Here is a 6267-nt window from a genome sequence, read left to right as displayed (position 1 = left end):
AAGACGTACTTCTCCCTCGTGTTCCGTGAGTACAATCTCCGGGATCACATCGATGGCTCTGTGGACTCCCGCTTCATGGAGGACGATGAGGAGTGGACGGCCATCGACGTCACTCTCATCCGTTGGTTCTACACCACCATCTCGAAGGACCTCTTCCACACGGTGGTCTCCATCGACGATGACTCTCACGCCGTTTGGACCAAGCTCAACCGCCTCTTCACCGACAACGCGCTCCAACGCAAGGTCTTCTTGCATGGCGAGTTTTTTGGGTGCCAGCAGCTTGAGTCGTATGTTGATGATTATTGCATGCGCCTCAAGAAGCTTGTTGACGAGCTCCGTGACCTCGGCGAGAAGGTCTCTGATGAGCTTCTCCTCAGCACCCTCATCACCGATCTGAACGATGACTTCGGGAACGCCGCCTCCAACATCCCCCTCATCACCAACCCGACCTTCCCCAAGATCATCGCGTACCTGAAGCTGGAGGAGTGGTGGATGCGGATGTCGCGCACCCGGGCCACCTACACGGCCCTCACCACCGATACCCATGGCGGTGTGCCGCCTACCGTCCCGGCCCCACCACCGCGGCCCGCCCCAGGCCCCTTCCAGGCGTCGCCGCCGCCCGGGTTTCCCTACCCGGCGCCGCCGCAGGCCCCTCCGCCCCCCGCCGAGCAGCAGCAGCGCTGGGGTGGGCGTCGCGGCCGAGGTGGCCGCAAGCAGCAGCAATCGCAGCAGCCGGCTGCCCACGGCAGGGGGCCCCGCCAGCCGCAGCACCAGCTACCGCCGGCGCCCTGGCAGGCCGGCCAGAACCCTTAGACGGGGGTTGTGCACGCGTATTCCATGTCTATACCGCGTGCCCCCGTCCCCGGCTCCTTTGGCGCCCGCCCGGGCCCTCATCAGGCCCTGTACGCGGCCCCTCTGGTGTACCAGCCCGCGCCGCTCTACGGCCCCTCGGGCTATGGGTATGTGGCGCCACCGCCTCAGCCGGCGCCGTCTGCCCCGGCCCTCCCGCCGGCGCCTTGGGATCCCGCGCTCCTAGCGGCTCTCCACACCGCCCCCACGCCGCAACAGTACACTGGCGGTGGCGACTGGTACATGGACACCGGAGCCAGGGCTCACATGGCCGCCAACCCCGGTAACCTTCTTGTCGCTCACCCCGTTCACACCGCTGCTCGCATTACCGTGGGTGACGGTTCTTCCATGCCCATTACTCATGTCGGCCATGCTGCTTTTCCTTCTAACTCCATGCCATTATATCTTTCTAATGTGCTTGTTTCTCCTGACATCATCAAAAATCTTGTTTCCGTTCGTTCTCTTACACGTGAAAATCCTGTTACCGTTGAATTTGACATGTTTGGCTTTTCTGTCAAGGATGCCCGTACCCGGATGGTGCTCCACCGATGTGATAGCCCCGACGAGCTCCACCCGGTCCACTCACCTACCTCATCCGTTGCTGCACCCATGGCGCTTTCCGCCGGAGTGGACCTTTGGCACGCTCGTCTCGGTCATCCCAACACCGCCACCCTTCGTCATATTCTTCGGAGTTTTTCATTCACGTGTAATAAGATCGACGATCACGCTTGTCATGCTTGTCGCCTCGGCAAACATGTTCGTCTTCCTTTTAGCAATTCCTCGCATGTTGCATCATACCCGTTTGAGTTAATTCATAGTGATGTCTGGACCTCTCCTGTTGCAAGTAACACGGGCTATCTTTATTACCTTGTTATACTTGATGATTTTTCGCACTATGTGTGGACCTTCCCGTTGCGGCGAAAGTCGGACTCTGTTGCCACTCTCACCGCCTTCTACTCCTATGTCTCCACGCAGTTTGGACGTCCCATTCATGCATTGCAAACAGACAACAGGAAGGAGTTCGATAACCTTGCGACCGCAACCTTCTCGCCACACACGGCACGATCTTTCGTCTCACTTGCCCGTACACTTCGCAACAAAACGGCCGCGCTGAGCGCGTGCTTCGCACTCTCAATGACTGCGTTCGCACCCTCCTCTTTCACGCCAACGTGCCCCCACGTTTTTGGCCCGATGCGCTTGCCACCGCATCACTGCTCATTAACATTCGTCCTTGTCGCACGCGCGGGAATTTTGCACCTCATCACCTCTTGTTTGGCACGCCACCCTCCTATGCTGAGCTCCGCATCTTCGGTTGCCTGTGCTACCCCAGCATCGCTTCCACTGCTCCTCATAATCTCGCACCTCGGTTTGTGGCCTGCATCTTTCTCGGCTATCCTCCTAACACCAAAGGCTACCGCTGCTATGATCCTATCTCTCATCGGGTGATCACTTCACGACACGTTTACTTTGACGAGATGGTTTTTCCGTTCCAGCAGGTACCTTCGGATGTTGCGGCCAGTGATGGCCGCCCATGTGCCTCTCTTGGGCCGCCTCCCGGCTTTGAGGGTGCCCCCCGCGCCACGGGTCGAGTCTCTCCCCGCTTGGCTGCCCTAGGGGCCGCACCTCCTCGACGCCTGCGACGCCCCCGGTGTCCCCGGCCTCGACCCTGCCGGTGGTCTCATCCGCCGCCACGCCGGCGGCCTCGCCTGCCGCCCCACCGGTGGCCTCGCCGGCGGCCTCGTCCGCAGCGGCCTCGCCCGCAGCGGTCACATCGGAGGCGGGCTCGTCTTCGTCCTCGCCCGCCTCCTCTCCGGACCCGCTGCCCCGCCCGATGACTCGCTCTCGGGCTGGCACCCCTTCGCCCGAGCACGCGGTACCCCAGCGATGAGTATCTTCTCGCTGCTTCCGCCTCTGAGCCGTCTCCTCTCCCATCGTCAGCTCGAGCCGCCCTTCGGGATCCTCATTGGCTCGCTGCGATGCAGGAAGAATTCGACGCGCTCCAGCGGAACCGTACCTGGCAGCTCGTCCCTCGGCTGCCCCGTGCCAACATCATCACGGGCAAGTGGGTCTTTCGGCACAAGACTCGTCCGGATGGCACTCTCGAGCGCTATAAAGCTCGTTGGGTGGTTCGGGGTTTTCGGCAACGCGCGGGCGTGGACTTCACCGACACATTTGCCCCGGTTGTTAAACCGGGCACGATCCGCGCCATGCTCCAGCTGTCGTGGTTCTAAGCCTGACAGTAGAGTGGGGGGGTAGGTATGAAGAGGCAAGGTCCTAGCTATGGAGAGGTTGTAAACACAAGGGATGTACGAGTTCAGGCCCTTCTCGGAAGAAGTAATAGCCCTACGTCTCGGAGCCCGGAAGCGGTCGAGTGGATTATGAGTATATGAGTTACAAGGTGCCGAACCCCTCTACCTATGGAGGGGGCGGCTTATATAGAGTGCGCCGGGACCCCAGTCAGCCCACGTAGGAAAGGGTTTAAGGTGAGTTAAGTCCGGGGCGTTACTGATAACGCCTCACATAAAATGTCTTTACTACCATAAAGTCTACTTAATTACAGGCCGTTGCAGTGTAGAGTGCCTCTTGACCTTCTGGTGGTCGAGTGAGTCTTCGTGGTTGAGTCCTTCAAGTCAGTCGAGTGAGTCCCTCGTTGGTCGACTGGAAGGCGACCTCTTCTAAGGGTGTCCTTGGGTAAGGTACTTAGATCAGGTCCATGACCCTACCCTAGGTACATGACCCCATCACCAGCTAGTCGTGTCCCGAGCATGGCCTGTGCATCAGTTGGACGTGTCCAACGCCTTCTTGCACGGCCACCTGGCTGAGCAGGTGTTCTGTGAGCAGCCCACCGGCTTCGTCGATGCCACGCATCTAGATCATGTGTGCTTGCTCTCCTGTTCACTCTACAGGTTGAAGCAGGCACCTCAAGCCTGGTACCAGCGCATTGCCGCCTTCCTGCAGACGCTCGGATTTACATCGACTCGCTCCGATGCGTCCCTCTTCGTGTTTCATCACGGAGTTGACACGGCCTACTTGCTGATGTACGTCGACGACATCATTCTGACGGCATCCACTGTCATGCTCCTCCAGCGGCTTACTGCTCGTCTTCGTGATGACTTTGCCCTGAAGGATTTGGGTCCTCTGCATTATTTCCTTGGCATTGAGGTGGTTCGACGGTCAAATGGGTTCTTCCTGCATCAGCAGCGCTATGCCCATGAGCTTCTCGACCGAGCTGGCATGCTTAACTGCAAGCCCGCTCCCACGCCAGTCGACACCAAGGCCAAGGTCTCCGCTTTGGAGGGTTCGCCTGCCTATGATGCGGCCTTCTACCGCTCCATTGTGGGCGCCCTGCAGTACCTGACCCTGACGCGCCCCGACTTGCAGTATGCCGTTCAGCAGGTATGTCTTCACATGCATGCTCCGTGTGACTCTCACTGGACTCTGGTGAAGCGTATCCTCCGATACATACGCGGCACCCAGTCCTTGGGACTTACGTTGACGGCCTCCGCCTCCACCGACCTCGTCGCCTACTCTGATGCAGACTGGGCTGACTGCCTGGACATACGGCGCTCCACCTCAGGATACTGTGTCTACCTTGGGCCGTCCCTGATCTCTTGGTCTTCCAAGCGACAGCCCACCGTCTCCTGCTCGAGTGCCGAGGCTGAGTATCGAGCAGTGGCTAACGCCGTTGCGGAATGCTCTTGGCTCCGTCAGCTGCTCCAAGAGTTGCTTTGTGATGTTCACAAGGCTACGCTCGTCTACTGCGACAACGTCTCCGCCGTTTACCTCTCCGCCAACCCGGTCCATCATCGTCGAACGAAGCATATTGAGCTCGACATACACTTCGTTCGTGAGCAGGTGGTTCCTGGGCGCATCCGGGTCCTCCACGTCCCGACGGCGCAGCAGTTCGCCGACGTCATGACGAAAGGACTGCCTACTTCCGTTTTCGAGGAGTTTAGGTCCAGTCTTTGCGTCTCCGGCGACGCTTCGACTGCGGGGGGTGTTGAATATATGGTTTGTGCAGGTATATTGTATAGTCTGGCCCACCTACTAGTCTTTGTATAGTTGAAATTGTGGCCCACTTTGTACTCCATATATACGTGCGCTTTGCACCGATCAATACATCGTGAAGCATTGCCAAAACAATCGTTTCCAACAATAGGTATCAGTATATCTTGCAGTCACGCAAGTGAAGACCGTATACATACTCAAACCGTGTTTGAAACTAGATCGACAAGACATCCGCAGACAGGTGACTTCCCTACGATAACGATTGAAAAGGAAATCATGGTGTCAATTTCGTGGTTAATTATCAACAAGAACGGCGGTGTCAATGTCAGCTTTTGTGGTTCGCTAATTGACATGTAGCTACACATATATCTACTTTGTGCAACCGAAGCCTTGTTGCCACACACTGCAAGCAAGTGGCTGCAAAACAGGGAAAATCTGAAAGCTAGCGCTGGCACGGGAAAGTATATGTGGGTGCAAGCGACGATGCATACGGCTGCATGTCGCGATCTCGCTTTGATTTCGTCTTTTTACTTACAGCGTGTTGATCGAATTAACTAGGCCACAACTAATTATGTTGAGATGCAACCGAGACGGACTAACGGACAATACCATAATACAAAATGCAGTGTTAACTCTATAAGCAAAGTAAATATGTAAATTGTGAACTGCTAGATGATTTTAATTTATGAGACGAAGCGGGATGCCCGCTTGTCCGCTTGCACCATTAAACTCATACTCCCTCCCTTCCAAAATAAGTGTTTCAACAATTATTTTGGGACGGAGGGAGTACGTACGTACCACGTGAGTGTGCCTCTCGACGTGAAAATCTTGATAAGACAAACCAGGCAACATCACATATCAGACAGGATACAAAGTTGCTAGCTAGATACTCTATCTTGGAATATGGCTGCGTAATTTAGCGAGCCAGCTGGGTGAAGGACGAAAGGGAGAGCACATTGTTCGGTCATTATCCACTGATGATCTCGTTCTTGTCCGAGAAGCTTTGAAACGTGCGATCTGAGGAGGTTGCCTCGCCTCCAAGGCGAAGGTGCATACCCTTGGCTCCACACGGCGCGGCCAGGGACGCAGCTAGTACTTCTTTTTTTTGAAAAGAAGAAAAATTCCTGTCCTCTGCATTAACCGATGCATGTAATCATATTGAACATATAAACCCTCCTAGACTCGTAGTCACGACCGTTGCCTCCACGTCGCCTTTAAATCGCTATGCCACCGCCTGTAAATTCCGTGCCCCGCCAAGGGCATTTTAGTCATTTCACGCACAGCATATAAAACGCAGCCCGCCCGTGGAGAAACCCTAGTTGCTGCCTCCGCCCGCACTCGCGCCCCCACCTACCCACGCAGCTCTTTCCCCCGATCCCCTCCCACGAACCCTAGCCTCCTGGTGACGCC

This window comes from Triticum dicoccoides, chromosome 5B (genome assembly GCF_002162155.2).
Source record: "Triticum dicoccoides isolate Atlit2015 ecotype Zavitan chromosome 5B, WEW_v2.0, whole genome shotgun sequence".
Classification (NCBI taxonomy): Eukaryota; Viridiplantae; Streptophyta; class Magnoliopsida; order Poales; family Poaceae; genus Triticum; species Triticum dicoccoides.
Note: the sequence above shows the minus strand (reverse complement) of the source record.